We start from the raw sequence: 15249 nt of genomic DNA on the forward strand, positions 1-15249 counted from the left end.
AAATAAGTAGCATTTATCATTTTAGCTGCAGTATATGTTCACATAAGAAAACTGCTATTGTCTTCTTGTCTTAACAAAACACCCTAAGCCTGAATGGTTTTCAGACCAGGATTTAATTATAAATAGCAAAGGCTGGATAAATGATAGCATTTTAGCTCTCGATTATAGTCTTTTGCAGTCAAGACTTTTTGAACTCTTGAACAGAAAGCATACACAAAAGCTTGGGTGAACCAATTAAGAGCCTTCAACTATAGCTTGTTTTTATTTGCTTGTAACAAGGATTCACTTCAGTTGAAACAGAATTTTTTTCAGTGGTCTCCAAGATTATGACAGTTTTACAACTTCTTCAATAGACTAAGAAGATAAATTTGATGGGTTAGTAGCTAACAATATTGCAGTCACAGCATCTGTTAGTGGCGGCTCATTTGCAAAAAAACTTACTGGAGATATGAGAGCTGGAGAAAAGTACAAGTGGTGTTCATAAAACATAGACTACTAACATTCCCTCTGAAATCAGTAAAGAACAGAGCTATGCCTTCAGGAGGCAATTCAGAGTAAGAATCTAATATAGATAGTCTCAGTCATGCTTTGTGAGATCTTTGATTGGTTAGAAAGGGCTAAAGTGAGGAGCATCCCTAAGCTGAAGTTAACTTTTGTGAATGTTTTCTGTAATAATGAGTTGTATTTTCAACTATGGAGTTTTACTCTGCTGTCTGTATAAACTGTTCAGGGACTTTTTGGTGGGGACTTGGGTACGTGTTCCGTACTTCTTGGTGTTGTGGTTCTTAGTTTCTTTCCAGCTAGTGGTATAAAACTTCTGTTGTATGTTATGTTTGGAAACATAACATACATTACATTTGGAAACATTAAGTTGAAAAGACCATCCCTAGACTGCAGTAAAGGAGAAAAAAAGAAAAAACAAACAAACAAACCCCAGGCCCCAGGAGAATAGTTGAGGTGGGAAGGAAGCTTTGTGTCCTGAGATTCTTTACATTAAGTCTTGTGCAATAAAATACATGATATATCTTTTCCTTGTTTTAATTCCAAAGGAAGAAAAGAATATTTTATACAGAAACTGTGTCATGAAAAAAGATCACGTAGGTGTATAATATATGCTGTGATGAGTAATTTTGGTCATGGTACATCAGAAAGCTACTTTCCCCCACCCTCTTTCTAATAAGAATTTTAATCCGTTGATGACAAAACCTCTAAAGTATTTCCTTGCTGCATTGTAATACACTGTGACGAATTATGTCTCAGGAGTTGTAAAATTTTCTCATAGCTTGTAATACCTCATTTAATGAATTGAGCACACTGAAATGTAAAGATGAAGAAGCATTTATTTTGTATGTTATATTGCATATAATTTTTAGACTTGACATTTATAGCCATGGAAGCTGTTATTTTACATATCATTTTCAAACCATATCAGCCTTAAACACATTTAAATTTAATAAGCAAGTAGATTAGATTTGCTTTTAAGCTAGGCATATCATTATAGTTTGTGTTCCCTTCAGCAGGGCACATGCTCACTATTAAATGCAGTATTTAGTTGTCTTTTAAAACCTAAAAATAATAAAAGAGGATGTATTTACAAAAGTAATTGAATATAAAGCTGCTTTCAGGGACTGTGCCTCAACCATGATTTTTGTGGGCTACAGATATTAAAGTAGTTTTTACTTTTCATTTAAAGTTGTCCTGTTTTAAGGAAATATTACTACAGGAGCTATACGTGTTTCAGCTATGAAATACTGGATCTGTCATAGTAACATATGGCCTGATCATCATCTCCTGCAGAAAGAAAAAATCCATGGGAGGGGAAAGCTTATTTGGAAACTCTGCATGATTTTCTGATGCCTCATCTTTCTCATCCGAAAGAATTTGTAGCTGCCAAGGAGCTGGATTCTTACATTGTTCTAACTATTTAATGCCTTAGCATCCATTAAAAAAATAATAATAAAAAATAATAAGTAATCATTAAAAATAATAAGTAATCATTTAAAAACTTACTACTGTGAAAAAAAAGGCAGCTTTTTTTTTTTTTTTTTTTTTTTTTTTTTTTTTTTTTTTTTTCGATCCTGGCTTCTTTCATCACCAAAGAAACTTTACAGAATGGCACAAAGGGAAACTTTGCTGCTGTTGTGATCTGTTTGACCATCTCACACTTTGGAATCTTCGTAGGTGTAGAAACAGCTGAGAGAAATGAAAGTGTGAACATTGTAATCCTTCCCTGTGGACTTTTCTTTGGAGAATACATTGCTTTTCCAAGTGTATCTGCTAAAAGGCAATTCTAGCATTGTACCTGTTACTGTTGCACAAAATTAGACAGAATGCAGATAAGAGACTTTCATATTCATTCAGTCAGAAGGAAGAATGTTTCTTTCTTCCTATTTTTCTCATTCTCTTTTAAGATCATTGTGGAGATGTGGTTTTCAAAACCTTTATGAAAGTACTTTTCATTTTTTATCAAAATAAGGCTGGTGTGTAGAGTCCTTTCACTGAACCAGAGAACCTTGCAAGCAGAAGACCTTGTCTTAGAATCTGTCTTTGTGGTGGTTTCATGCTGATGGACCTAAACTCCACCACAACTGCTCTCTGACTCCCCCCTTCCCAAAGGAAGAGGGAGAGAAGATATGATGAAAAAATGAAAAAAGGGCTCATGGATTGAGATAAAGATATGAAGATTGCTTGCTAATTAGTCTCATGGGCAAAACAGATTCAGTATAGGGAGATTAATTTATTACCTACCACTAAAAAACTAAAGCAGTGAGAACTGAAAGCCAAGTAAAAAACACCTTCCTCCCACCCACCTGCCTCTTTTCTTCAAGTGGCACAGGAGAACAGGGGCTGCAGTCAGTCCCTAACGCTTCATCTCTGCCGCTCCTTCATGGTCACTCTCTTCCCCTGCTCTACGTGGGGTCTCTCCCATGGGATGCCATCCTTCCCGAACTGATCCTGTGTGAGCTTCCCACAGGCAGCAGCTCTTGAAGAACTTCTCCAATATGGGTCCATACTATGGGTCCATCCATCGGGAGCAAACTGCACCAACATGGGTCCACCATGGGCGGCAGCTTCCCCCAGACCTCCTGCTCCTCTCCACGGGCTGCAGCTCCAGCCCAGGACTCTCCATGGGCCGCAGCCTCCTCCAGGCCACATCCACCTGCTCCACTGGGGGCTCCTCCACGAGCTGCAGCGTGGAGATTTGCTCCATGGCTGGAGCACCTTCTGCCCTCCTCCTGCACTGGTCTTGGTGTCTGTCGGGCTGATTCTCTCGCCTTTCCTCATCCCTCTCTTTGTGCTGCTTTACACAGCAGGTTTTGTTTGTTTTCTTGCTTTTTTTTTTTTTTTATTTTTTCCTTCAATCTGCTCTCCCAGAGGTCCAACCAGCCTCACTCAGGCCCCAGCTCCAGCCAGCAGCGGGTTCCTTTAGAGCCGGCTGTAGTTGGCCCTTACCTAACATGTGGCAGCTGCTGGACCCCTTTCACAGGGGCCATCCCTGCAGTCCCCCTGCTACCAAAGCCTTCCCACCTAAACCTAGCAGTCTGAAGGATGTAATCTTAAGAATACTTGTTTGTTTATTTGTTCATTTTTCTTAAATGCATTGTTTTACGTTGCATTACTTCCATAGGTTAGTTCTTTGAGTTGTAGTTCTTGGGTTTCTAGTTTATTTGCTCTTGTAGTCCTGCTCAGCAAATTAGCAGACATTATTGATCTTTCCAAATCCTAACCTCTTCTAGGGAAATGTTTTGTCTCTGGGAGCCAGTCATTCAAGCCAGTATTTTAACGAATTAGAGTACATTGGACAAATAAGCCAAAACATACAGTCTGGTTGAAGTAAAAGTTGTTGTGTAGTAGCTTCGTATAAAACCAGACCCAAAGCCCCCTTGGTTCTTTATACAACTGGTTAATGGAGGGGAAATCAGACGTATTACACCAGTAGTATAAAAAAAGCAAGGCAGAACAAAGATTTGTGTACATTGCTTTATTCTTAACATGCTATGTGCCATGCTTTTTGCCTAAGCCAGTAGCAGTCTGTCTCAGGTCTTGGCATGTTTTCAGAGATGGCAGATGACAGCAGCTGTTCCAAACAGGCAGCCTGAGCATATCTATCATTTCTGGGGAGGTACTGCTTTTTCATGGGGATATGAACAGTTGTGCCATTTGGACTTTTGTCCACAGCTGGTGCCCATTCTGCTTTGTTGAATATCCATGCAGACCACCTTTTATAATAGGATGATGGTACAAAATTGGCAGAATCATTACATCCAGGGAGAAATATCTATCAGGACTTTAGAAAACCGCTAAGTCACTTTTCTTGGCTTTTCCTCTTTTCTTACTATAATTAAACATATTTTGTGCATCCACTATAAAGTTGATAAAAGCATCTACATTGAAATAGAATGTGTTGTTTAAAAGAGGGGAAAATGTCTTTCTTCAATTGAACTGTCTCTCTGTTTACTGTTATTTCCTATGTACATGTATTTAATGCTCTTGCATATAAACATATGGTTATCCACATTGTAAAGACTGAGCTATAATGAAAACAGACATCACAGCCACAAGAGAAGATGGACGAGGTCACTGCAGAAGGCTAAGGATTAGTTAGCTGATAAGCTTTCAAGGAAGTACAAGATTAAGTAATCAGCGGGGTAACATAGAAAAGGCATCAGAAGAATTAGTTTTTTTTGCCATGGGGTTTATAGGAATGTTATTTAAAAATGAGATGCATAGTTACTGTTCACACTAATGCATACAAATCACCATGAATTTCATTCTGTGAGTTTCACTACATTATGTGGTCTATGAGCTTTTGTTGGTAATATTTTAGTGTAGAAGACTGGCAATGTAAGGTGTCTACAAAATACGTCACATACTCATAATGTGTAACTGAAGAATTAAATAATTTTTAGCATGTCTTGCCCACAAGGATAATTAAATGGTATTGCATTTAAGTTGACAGAACTACAGGGGTGACCACTAGCTAAATAACTGTCTCTTTTTTTTTTTTTCTGTGTGGCAAAAAGATCAGCAGTATTTTGTTAATTTCCCCTCCTGCAAATGTATGTTTTTATATGCTTATTTTTCCTACTACTTTCAGCAAGAATAACTAATTACAGGGAATAGAAAATCTTTCAGAAATCATTTAAATAAGAAATCACATATCTGTAAAGGTAACATTTCATATCTTTCATTTAAGTACAACTTTTTCATTCTTTTATTCAGATAAAATGTTCTGCACAGTGCAATTACACTTACTAACATCAAAAAGTAGTTAAAAAAAAAAGGGGGGGGGAACCCATTTCTGGAGCATGCATTTTTAAGTTTATCTCAGCATTGAAGGGGCCATTTAAGAAGATAAGAGCTTAATACAGACATCAGTGATGATGATTTCCTTCAATATGATAATAAATATACCAAAGTGCTCTTTTATCTTTAATAATTCAGGAATCATTGAGCATTTAAGGTTCTCTTGTTCTGTCATTTAAGGAATCTAGTGGTAATTTGTTAAAAATAATATCAGACATGTCTCGACAGTAGACAAAAGTGTGCAATATAAAAGGGATGCTGTTTCAAAATGGAAGCTGGTGCTTTCTACAGCACTTGCATATAGGTTGAAAGATTTTCACCTCACTTGCCTGCCATCATGCAAACTGTAAGTGTTTGCATGACTTCCCTGTATTAGAGGTCATCCACAGAAGTAATTTTTATAAGGAACTCCTCCACCCTCTCCTTGAAATCAGGTGTCAAAAGTCTACAAAGGAAGCTTTGTACCAAAGTAATATATTGCTGTGCTTTATCAGGAATAAAATCAGAATAACTGGTTCTGACCAATAAGGCACTTATAAACTGAGACTTACCATTTGTACCTCTAGGATTTTCCAAAAAATCTGCATTTGTGTTTGTAGAACAGTATTAGAATTTATAATGATTTCAAGCTAACTATAGCATTTAAATGTTGTTTTTCAGTTTCCCACCTACATGTGAAGGACAGAGTATAGTTGTTTGTAACTAGAACATTTTGGTTATTTTTGCCCTGAAGGATACAGTTTTTAAACTGAACATTATTTTGTTTTGCTTTAGTCAAAACATTCTAAACATTCTCAGTCAAGTCTCTGTTTTACTGATTATTGTACAGGTTTTGAGTACATGCAGTTATTTTTAGTGACCACTATGGACATGAAATATGTAAAGATACCTATTGTAATGTCAGAGCAGAATCTGAACTGGGATTTCACATTTTGAAGAAAAAATGGCAGAAACTGAATAATTGAAGAATGCATATTTAGCTCGTTATTATGTTTCAGTTATTACTCAGTTTATATTAATATGATGGCATTAATTAAAACTAGTTAGAGATTGCCCAATAGTAAGAAGTCCAGAAATCCAGGTGCACTTGTTGACTGGTGGTGGTAGTGCCTGCAAAGCCAAATACCATTGAAGCAGCAGGTCAATGCCCCATTATTTCGGAGGCTTTCTGAGACATTAGGCTTAGTTTGAGGGACTCGGTTAGAAATATTCCCAAGCTCTTAGGCTTTCTGGTCGTGCAGAAGGTGAACAGCAAGCTTAGTGCTGGATCTGAGTGAGGTGTCACACTGCACCTAAGTTACTGTTGGTTGTCCTGGTAATGTTTGCAAATGGTGCTGGCTGTGGTTTGACATCAGGATGTTCTCTGTTAAGTGAAGCTTTTCCTGAGATTGTCATGGAGTGTTTTAACTGGGTGGACCTTTTGGACTCAATAAAATATTTAGTAGGTTGTAGTAAATTTTAATTTGTCTCCTTTCAGGGTAATTCAGCTTGCTGTGTATTTAAAGGTCAGTGCTAACAGAACAGTATTGCTGGAAAGAATCTTGGTCAAACTTTTAAAAAATAAACTTGCTAATAATACATTAAATCATTGAAGTTATTTCACTTTATTCTGTCAAGATACTATGTACAAAGAGGTTAAATGTGCTTCAGCTTTCTGATGCATTTAGTGAGGAAATAATTTTAGTACTCACTTGTATTTAGAGCTGAACTTAAACATCTTTACAATTGAACTTTCTTATTTTGAATGGCTAAAAAGAAATAACATATGGGGGGGAGGGAGGGAGCAAGTGGTAGAAATAGCTTAAGTCAAAAGCTGGGAATGGAACAACTCTCTGTCAGTCATACGTTAACATACTTTGTTACTGACTGTATTGTATTTGGGAAAGAACTCTGAATGCTGTCTTATTCCTCACTTAGATAAGCTTTCAAAAGTGATCTCCAAATCCTGTCTGCCAAGGACAAGGATTTGCTGAGAGTGACAACACATGCCTGCTACATTTCCCCTGCATGCTTTTCAATAAGTGAATTCCAAGGGTTCAAAAAAAAAAAAAAAAAAAGTATTAGAAAATGCTCAGTAGTATGTTTCAGTACAGCAGAATACATCGGGTAAAAAGCAAAACTGTTTTTGCAAGTCTATATTTATAAGCCTAAATAATAAGCTTATCAGGAAGGAAGGAAAATTCATTTTAGGGTGTTTGGAGAAATCTTGACTGGTAATACTAGTTCATTTCTTCTTGCTGCTGCACATTGATACTTCACATGGTATGACAGCCTTTTGGAGCCATTTCAGCCCTTTGTGGCTCATCATAATCTCATTCTTCATCCCTATGATTTCAGAAGCTTTATGGAAAGAGCATGCAGATGTGTATGTGCTTTAGCATAGTTGATAAGTGCCTCACATGACCCCATCAGAATTAATGATGTTTTCTACCTATTCAGCAAGAAGATTACAATTTTTATTTTTCTTTTGAGCTTCTTTATAACATTTTGTTCCTTACCTATCTATCAATCAAAAATCAAACTCTGCTTTTATTTTAGTTATCCTCATCATACATGCCTCATTCGCTCATTACCACCTCTGGAGGAACCAGCTATTTTTAACTGTGCAGTTTTGCTTCTTTGTGGTCACTCAGCTGTGCTTCTCATACCCTGTCTTTACTGATTTAATTTCTTTGTCCCTAATATTTCCCTACACAAGATTAGTACATGAAGGATTGTCTTTTACCTGTAGGTTACAAGACTCTTGGGGGGGGGGAGGGGGGGAAGAAAGGAGACAAGAAACTCAGAAACCTACTTTAAACAACACCGTTCAATAGCAGTTTTCTTGGAGACAGAAGACAGATGGAGGATTCTTAAGAAAGAAGTATGTGATATGAGAAAAAAAAAATCCATTATTATCCATTTAGGGAAATACATAATTTGTCTTAAGCTGTGAGTAGTTTTTAATGATTAATTACTATTTTTCTTTTCTTTTTGTTTTGCTATTAACAACATTAGGATATTTCCAAAAGGGCTCTGCAATGTTTTTATTGAGTAATATGAAATAATATTTTGAATGAAGCTTTAGTTTTGTTTCTGCATGTAAAAATGTTATTAAAAAGCAATTAGGAATATTCCTAAAGCAATTAGGAAGCAATTTTCATTGTACCAAAATGAGCCGTGGAATTGCTCTGGGTTGGAATTCTCCCAACAAGTCGGGAGAATGTACTGTTCCTGACTGTCATCTAGAGTGGCCATGAAATTCACTTCCATATGTAGTGTGTGAAACTGCTCTCTAATTACTCAGGCTACAGTTTTACTGTATGATTTTACATCTACTGTTAAATAAAAGATTATTTTGTGCTTTAGAGATATAGGTACAGTTTGGTCAAATTACATGTCTTTTGTTCACCTGACTCAGCAAAGCTAAAGCTTTCTCCCTTCTTTCTTTTTTCTTTTTTCTTTTTTTTTTACTCAGGATATGGAATCCAGTTGATTTTGTGATTTTGTTTATTTACTTATTTATTTACTTATTTTGAATCCATGACACAGTATATACTTTGCCAAACATACACATTACTGACACTTAAGAAGAACTAATGCAGTTAGGTCATTACTGCCTCTTTACTATTAAAAAAAAAAAAAAAGTAACCATTATGGGATAAAAATTAGCTTAATGGAATAGACACATGCCTGTAACCTCCCTTCACCCCCCAAGTCTAATTTTGAACTATACTGTCAAAGGTGTGAATAACCGTGTTTTTCAGGTACATGTGAATTTCTTCTTCATGTTCTGACATGAGGATGTACTATTGCAAGTACAGCACTATGCTGGTTTGCTTTCTGTTTTGGATCATTTTGGTTCTGGTTTGGAGTTCGGCACAGTCAGCCTAAATAGTCCTTTAAAAGTCAGTGTAGAAGTATGTCAGTAGAGAGATTCTGCTTTGCAAGGTCCATTAAGCAAATGTAGTATTTTTTCTTAGGAAATATGGCTTAAATAAATCTATTACACATGGATATAAAGCACCTTGTTAAAAAACACAAAATGCCATACTCAAAGAGTAGCTGTAAATAGCTTTCTGTCAAAGTGGATGAATGTTTTGGGAAAGATCTTGCAAAATGCTGTTTTAGGACAACAACTAAGTAAGGCCTCTGAAATAGGCCTTACTTTAAAAAAATGGTATTTGTAAAGCTTAAGCTGAAAGGCAATATTCTGGGAACACTGCTTAAAGAAAAATGTGACTTTGGCAGTAGAAGTACTGAGGAGTGTATGAAGCAGCAGAGCTCTGGAAAATGTGACCTACAGGGAAAAGCTGAGGAAGAGAAGCCTGAACAAGAACTTGCCAATAGTCTTCACATACATAAAAAACAGTTGCAGATAGGAAAATAATTAACTTTTTCTCTGTATTCACTCTGCAGTAGGCTTATATTGCTTCAAGGTCAGTTTTGGATCATCATTGGGAGAAACTAATGGAAGGGCAGTTGAGAAGTTGACAAGGTTGTTTAGGAAAGTGGCAGCATCTTTGTTGCTAGAATTTTGTAAAAACAGCTCAGACAGAAAATGCAGATATAGCTCAACTGGGGAGCTGGAGTAAAGAAAGGCACTAAAGAGGAAGAGGGGCAACCAAACGGTCTGTCTAGATCACCATTGTATTTCTTCATTATTTGCTTGGCCAGCTAACTCAGATTGAACACGCTAATTAAATGCTCTCGAGAAGAAAAGTGTTTCATTTGTGCTTGATAACCTTATTTTATTTTGTCTACTGCTAAACACATTTTGGAATAAATAAAAATAACTTCAAGCAATCACTTTTCAAAACTGCTAGCAATTATTTGTTGTATTACATACCTTTCTTTCGATTTAGAAATGAAAAGAAAAATAGAAGCTTTTTTAGAGCTCTGGTTATTTAATACTGTATACTACTTTATTAATAACAGTTGAAGCAAGAAGGTATATTCTTAGAACACATGTTCTTAGAAACAGAATCAGAATCTAAACTTGGAAGCAGAGTAAGTGTCATAGGCGTGAACTGTTCCCTAGGGCACCTTTCAAACAGTCTTTAGTTCACAGAATCACAGAATAACAGAATTTCTAGGTTGGAAGAGACCTCAAGATCATTGAGTCCAACCTCTGACCTAACGCTAGCAGTCCCCACTAAACCATATCCCTAAGCTCTACATCTAAACGTCTTTTAAAGACTTCCAGGGATGGTGACACCACCACTTCCCTGGGCAGCCTGTTCCAATGCCTCACAACCCTTTCAGTGAAGAAGTTCTTCCTAACATCTAACCTAAAACTCCCCTGGCTCAACTTAAGCCCATTCCCCCTCGTCCTGTCACCAGGCACGTGGGAGAACAAACCAACCCCCACCTCGCTACAGCCTCCCTTGAGGTACCTGTAGAGAGCGATAAGGTCGCCCCTGAGCCTCCTCTTCTCCAGGCTGAACAAGCCCAGCTCCCTCAGCCGCTCCTCGTAGGACTTGTTCTCCAGGCCCCTCACCAGCTTCGTCGCCCTTCTCTGCACCCGCTCAAGCACCTCGATGTCCTTCTTGTAGCGAGGGGCCCAAAACTGAACACAGTACTCGAGGTGCGGCCTCACCAGAGCTGAGTACAGGGGGACAATCACCTCCCTCGCCCTGCTGGTCACACTGTTTCTGATACAAGCCAGGATGCCGTTGGCCTTCTTGGCCACCTGAGCACACTGCTGGCTCATATTCAGCCGACTATCCACCATAACTCCCAGGTCCTTCTCTGCCTGGCAGCTCTCCAACCATTCCTCTCCCAGCCTGTAGCTCTGCTTGGGGTTATTGCGCCCCAGGTGCAGGACCCGACACTTGGCCTTGTTGAACTTCATGCAGTTGACCTCAGCCCATCGGTGCAGCTTATCCAGATCCTCCTGCAGAGCCTTCCTACCCTCAAGCAGATCGACACACGCACCTAACTTGGTGTCATCTGTGAACTTGTTCAGCACTTCCTGTTGTCTCTTTCCCACAATCCAGTGCACTTTATTCTCTTTCCCTCCAGGTTGGAAATAAAATTTTACCATCACAGCTGAGGAGGGAATATGTCACAGTACATAGAGGCACAACTTTTAAAGAGTGCACATATGTCCAAACACCGGGTATTGCTCTAGGCTTTATATCTGCAAGGTTTTAACAGACATTACCAGGTGCATCTCAGTTACGTACCAGTGAAGATGTCATTTGTAAGGCAAGCAGGAGTGGATGTAAGAAGACAGAGAGGGGGTCTGTCTATATATAATCTTAGCACAAAAATTGAAAAGCATTATAAGCAATATAGTGTTGATGTCCGTGGAGCCTTTATTACTATTATTAAATATATTGAATAGAGTATTTTTCACTGTTTAAACCTTTTCATATCTCTCTAGGAAGGCAAATGGCTTAGGCATGTTTTATGTGAATGGCTGAATATATAATACTGTGGTTTTGCTTTCCAGCAAAACAGAACTCTTTCCCAGGAACAACTCCTGCTCTAACCAGCAGGACCAGGGAAGTAATTGTCCCCTTGTACTCTGGTGAGGCCACACCTTGAGTGCTGTGTTCAGTATTTGGGCCATCAAGGCCCTGGAGCGTGTCCAGAGAAGGGCTACAAAGCTGGTGAAGGACCTGGAACACAAACCCTGTGAGGAGTTGCTGAGGGAACTGTGCTTGTTTAGTCTGGAGAAGAGGAGGTTCAGAGGAGACATTGCTCTCTACAACTACCTGAAAGGAAGGTGTGGGGAGCTGGGGGTCGGCCTCTTCTCACAGGTAACTAGCGATAGGACTAGATGGAATGGCCTCAAGTTGCACCAGGGGAGGTTTCGGTTGGAAATGAGGAGACATTTCTTCTCAGAAAGAGCAGTCAGGCATTGGAATGGGTTGTCCAGGGAGCTGGTGGAGTCACCATCCCTGAGGGTGCTCAAGGAAAGGATGGACGTGACACTTGGGGACATGGTTTAGTGGATGATATTGGTGATGGTTGGACCAGATGATCTTGGAGGTCTTTTCCAACCTTAATGTTTCTATGATTCTACTTACTCCCCCAAACTCAGGTCTTGTTTGAACCTAACTTCTTCTCTCGCCCCCAGTGCTTTCTGCACCTCTAGTGACACAAACCCTATAGTCCAGCATTTTGTTGGTGGAATGGAATGCAACTGCTACTGTTCACTGCTGGGGGGGAGAGGCCTGAAAGTGATGCTATCTGAAGTTCAGGGAGTGTGTGAGAGGGGGAGAGAGAGAAATACAATGGAGACAGGGCAGAGTGGAGAGTGGTCGCTCGTTAGGGTCATCAGAGGTCAGGGCACAAAGCTGTTACTGTGAATTTTCTGGTAATGCAGGTGTTACTATCATGTTGGTATTACTTCATCATGTATTATTTTAGAATAATGATACTAATGTAGCATTAATTTATCACCTCTCATTTGGATACACTACTCTGTGTAACGTACGTTGCAATGTTTGAATTGTATGTAATGTATAGAGTTCTTGTACTGATTGCTTCTTTTCATAAGCACATTCATATGTGAAAGGGCTATAATAGTAAAAGCAGCCAAAATTGAAGTACAGTCTGTTAAGTACTGTAATTATGTTCTTTTAATGTAATTATGTAAAAGCAATGCAAGCAGGGCTTTTTTTTATTTATTTGTTTTGTTTGTTTGTTTTTTAATTATGAGCAGTGAAGGGAATGGAACAGGCGGAACTGGGATCACCAGGAATGATCTCCCTGGTAAGAGTGTATTCTTGTTTGAAGTATCGGATGTTCTTTTGCAGTGACACAACAGTAACAATTAAAAATTTAATCATAGCATTAGTTTTTAAGCATATTAAAATTTAAAGTTTAACAGTCCTTTAGTCCTTTCCTGAATGGAAATGATAGAAATACCATTTGCAGAAATGGTAGGAGTGTGTAATAACTTCTGTTCTATAGTTGAGTGAAGACTAAATAAGGTAACATTTTCTATTCTAGAAATGAATAAGGAAGAAGTTAGACTGAACCTATGGAAATCAGAAATATTTATATTTTAAGTATAAAAAAAAGCTAAAAATTAGAAGAGGTTGGATGTGGAACTCTGGATCATTATTTGTTATTTCAGCAACTTATTATTATTCAGGAACATCTGGATAGAATAGATAAACTTGACAATTATGGTTTTCGTTAACAAAAGTAATAGTATGGGTAATGTCAGAGGATTTTTTTAATCTAGAACTATTCATATATATTGTGTATAAAAATGGTTAAGTGGGAGATCTCATTGTGAAATTGCAGAGACTGTAATCATGTGTATTTATAACAGAATTGCTCAGGGATTGGGTTGGTATGTGCAATACTTTTTGTCACTGACCAAGATGCAAGATATCACAGACTGAAGTTTGTAGGTGATATAAAGAGTAGAGAATGGGAAATATTGGAAAAGTGACTGAGTTGTAAAAAATTGAATCTCTTGATAAACTGACTGCAAGCAAGTAATTTGTTTAAAAAACGATCAGTTAAAATAATATACATAGTAATATATATATAATATGTCTATATATATATGTACATAAATTTATAAAATCCATCAATGGGGTCTTCACCATTTCAACAGAGGCTTGGAATATGAGTTCCAAGTAGCATGGACCAGATGGGTAGCACAGGTTTTGGATGTGAAAACAATACATTTCTTAAGAAATGTTCTATTCAGACTGCTTGACTTGTATTGGGAGTACTGTGTCCATTTGTCATATTTGGAAGCTCTAGATGAAAGTTTATAAATTGCAAAATTAGAGAAGCTCCATAAGAATGACTACTGGGTTGGGAAACACATTTGACAGTGAAAGCTTTAGAGACATGATTTAAAGAAGGGATTAACTTGACCTGAACTGATGAGCAGTGATTTATTTCTAATAGATACAGTATGATCATGACCAGATGATACAAAACTGGGAAGAGTAGATGATATCCCAGAGGGTGGCTGATATGCCAGCAGGTCATGCTGTCATCCAGAGGGACCTGGATAGGCTGGATAAATGGGCTGGCAGGAATCTCCTGAACATCAAGGAGAAATGCAAAGTCCTGCACCTGGGGACTCAAAGCCCCCAGCAATAAATTCTGGGAGCCACCCAGCTGGAAAGCATATTGACAGAACAGGCCCTGAGGGTGCCAGAGGACACCAAACTGAACATGAGCCAGCAATGTGCTCTTGCAATAAAGAAGGCTAATGGGCTGCATCAAGCAAAGTGTTACCAGCATATCAAGGGAATTGATCCTTCCCCTTTATTCAACACTGGTGAGTACTACTACTACACCACATCTGGAGTCCTGTGTCCATTTCTGGGCTTTCCACCACAAGAATGACATGTGCATATTGGACAAAGTCCAAAGAAGGTCCACACAAGTGATGAAGGGACCGGAGTGTGGCTATTGTGAGGAAGGGCTGAGAGAGCTGTGACTGCTCAGACTGGAGAAGGCTCAAGGGGATCTCATCAATGCCTATAAATCCCTGAAGACAGGGTGCACAGAGGATGGAGCCAGACTCTGCTCAGCAGCGCCCAGGGCCAGGACCAGAGGCAGTGGGCACAAGAGGTTCTGTCTGAAGATCAGGAAAGAATTTTTTACTGTGTGAACCACAGAGGTTGTGGAATCTCTCCTTGGAGATCTCCCAGAGCCACCTGGACATGGGTCTGGGACCAAATTGGACCAGGTTGGACCAGACATCCCTTCCAACCTCAGCCATGCTGTGATTTGATGATTCTGTGATACATACTTTTACTAAGGAGCATAACTGTGGTAACAGAGGTTTCTTCAGTCAAAAAAAAACAGATGTGTAACAACAGCCAATACCCAGAATGAAAAACTAGACAACTTCCTGCTAAAGTTTTTTGGTATTGAGAGATATTGAGCATTGATGCAACTTTTTGGAGAGTTACTTCTTCCTTTCTGAGAATTTAGTGTTTTGTTTTTTCCCAATGCAAATCTCTATTTAAA

At 38.5% G+C, this 15249-nt stretch overlaps 1 protein-coding gene across 1 annotated transcript in view; it reads left to right on the forward strand.

Moving 5' to 3' along the window:
* The first annotated feature begins 12994 nt into the window (after positions 1–12994).
* The window catches only part of RBFOX1 (RNA binding fox-1 homolog 1), a 333405-nt gene continuing 331150 nt past the window's right edge, over positions 12995–15249 (forward strand). The window contains exon 1 of the mRNA XM_084295947.1: positions 12995–13011. The gene's annotated coding sequence lies outside the window, so the exon portion shown is untranslated. The remainder of the gene's footprint in view (positions 13012–15249) is intronic.

The sequence above is a fragment of the Netta rufina genome (genome assembly GCF_964035555.1).
Source record: "Netta rufina genome assembly, chromosome: 15".
Lineage (NCBI taxonomy): Eukaryota > Metazoa > Chordata > Aves > Anseriformes > Anatidae > Netta > Netta rufina.